Source organism: Portunus trituberculatus, chromosome 21 (genome assembly GCF_017591435.1).
Source record: "Portunus trituberculatus isolate SZX2019 chromosome 21, ASM1759143v1, whole genome shotgun sequence".
Lineage (NCBI taxonomy): Eukaryota > Metazoa > Arthropoda > Malacostraca > Decapoda > Portunidae > Portunus > Portunus trituberculatus.
Window position 1 is genome coordinate 12,722,034 of NC_059275.1, and position 2,500 is coordinate 12,724,533.

General features: G+C 38.0%; 1 protein-coding gene across 1 annotated transcript in view; it reads left to right on the forward strand.

Annotated features, from left to right (window-relative positions):
• Positions 1 to 2,500, forward strand: part of LOC123507009 (pseudouridylate synthase 7 homolog) — a 40,176-nt gene that overhangs the window by 29,662 nt on the left and 8,014 nt on the right. The gene's annotated exons all lie outside the window — the stretch shown is intronic.

Consider the following 2,500-nt stretch of genomic DNA (forward strand, 5'->3'; position numbering starts at 1 on the left):
ACGAAGGGGTTATGTTCCTAAAAACACTTCGTTAAGCGAAACTTCGTTAAGCGAACCGATTGTAACAAGTATAACCCCTGATTTGAACTTCCATTGAGAGTAAGCAAAGTGAGAGTGCATCATAGTACAGTAAAAGGTTTAATGAAAGTAAAAATTATGAAGTTAAACATTTAGGTAGTTTGATTTAAGTCATTATAATGTACACTAATGTATGTATGTACGTAACTTTATAATGTTGATGATCTTAACTTTATAAAGGGAGGGAGAGTGAAACGGAAATACACTAACCGGCAACCTGTGGAATGTAAACAAAGTGCGCATCATGGTACTGCATACAAAACTTATGTACCACATTTCCACAAGGCTTTCCATTTTATCCATTGTAGAGTCACAAGTTCTGGTGGTTCTTTTAGCTTGCAAGGAAGATGAGGTCTCACTAGCCTTCTTAATAGAGTATCTTGACTTGAAAATAGTAGACAGTAGATGGAGTCAAGCCATGGTGGGAAGCAATGTTATTAGTTTTCTGGCCTCTCTCTTGTCTGTGAATAATACCCAGCTTCACTTCGAGAGTAAGACACTTCCTGGTCTTCTTAGGAACGTTAGGCCACATTGCAGGGTGTTTTGGTGGTAAGTTGAACTAAGGAAGATGAGCTGCTGGTGACGCTGTTATGTTTTGACTGGGCAGTGAGTGGTGGTGTGATCTTGATCTTGATCTTGATGCTACAGGTGACACAGAATTTCTTCTGAGTCAGGCCTTTGTATCGGCAGAGCCTGTGTTGTCCACGAGAGGCTTGATCTTGATCTTTATTCTATAGGTGTCTCAGGATTTCTCCAGAGGCAGGCCTTAGTACCAGCAGCTCCTGATGTATTCAAAAGCCTGTCAGCTTGCATGATACAGTGGGGCTTTCAAATTTGGAAAAAAATTACCTGGATAAAACTTCGTTAAAGTGAGTTTGGTGTTCGTTAAACGAGCAAATGGTATTAAAATGAAACCTTCGTTATAGCGAAATTTCGTTGTGTGAACCTTCGTTAAATGGGGGTTGCCTGTATTAGAATATTTAAACAGTAAAAGTTAAGAAGCAAAAAGCAAACTCTCACTGTCATTCTGCTTTATTAGATATATAATCAACTCTTGATTAGCACAAGTATGAATAACACAATTTTTTATTTAATGTGACTTGATATTTAAGAAATACAGTTAAATAACACAATTTATCTGGTTGAATGTGAGTTAACTCAACTCGATGACGTCATGCTCACTAACACTGCTTCTGACAGGAATCGCACTGAGATGCTCTGGACTTGTATGCATGTTTTGTATGGGAATTATTTTATTTTTTTTAGCTAACTGCTGCGACAGGTTTTATTTCTTTGTTTTACATTGCTGAAGTTAAGTTAGGGTGGGTTAGAATGGGTTGGTGTTGGCAGTTAAAAACCCATCCAGTTATGCAACAATAGTTTTCTCTCATGTACGTATAGTTGATAAGGAAGCAAGATCTGGGTATGAGTGAGAATTGCATGTCCCACTGAGTCCTCCTCTGCTGGATGAAGTTTCATAGAGTAGTTCATGCCAAGGGAAGTGGTATTTCAATTGTGGTTCACTATCACTCGGTGCCACACGATGAAGGTGATCCTCGTGACATGATCATATATGAATACAAACATGTAATATCCTTTATAGCAGGCAATAGAGGGAGAGAAACACAAATATTGTGGTGAAAGCAACACACAAGCTAAAGGGGGTCACAAGAAGAAGAATCAGTTGCCACTGATGGGCGCTGTTACACACAGGCAAAGCCACCAACACATGGGCAGACAAAATAATGCCTCCTCATCTGCTTTGTTTTTGGTGTTCCATGCAAGATTTCACTTTTTTGTGCATCACAAAATAATCCTTTCTTGGTGGTAAAAAGCTAATAAAAATGTAGTTTTGTGAACATAAATGTATGTATGAGACAGTAACACCATGGATGATGGCTTTTTCTCACAGTTCTCATTGTGGAGCTAACCGCACAATGAATGAGTCATATCTCTGTGTCTTCACTTAGTGTTTGAATAACACAATTTTGAACAAAGCGACATCTCCAGGAATGCAACCCTTGTGTTATTCGAGAGTTGACTATTTATTTTGTGCTGTTTTTCCATTCATTCTTTCACTTTTCTCTTCATTAATGATAACATTGAAATATCTTAACATTGAAAACATCAAAATATCTAAACATTGAAAAGTAGCAACAAGCAAAATATATCTTGCTTTCTTATTGTTTATATCATTATTTCTTGCTTCCTTACTTTAGCTTCCATTTATTTTTCTCTCTCTCTCTCTCTCTCTCTCTCTCTCTCTCTCTCTCTCTCTCTCTCTCTCTCTCTCTCTCTCTCTCTCAACTGTGAAGTCACTATGATATTGATTCTTTGTATCCTACTTTGTGTAGAAGGCAGAGGTCGGAAGAGAGGAGGAGAGAAAGAAAGTTGATTCTGTGGCCTCACCATCTTTCATTGT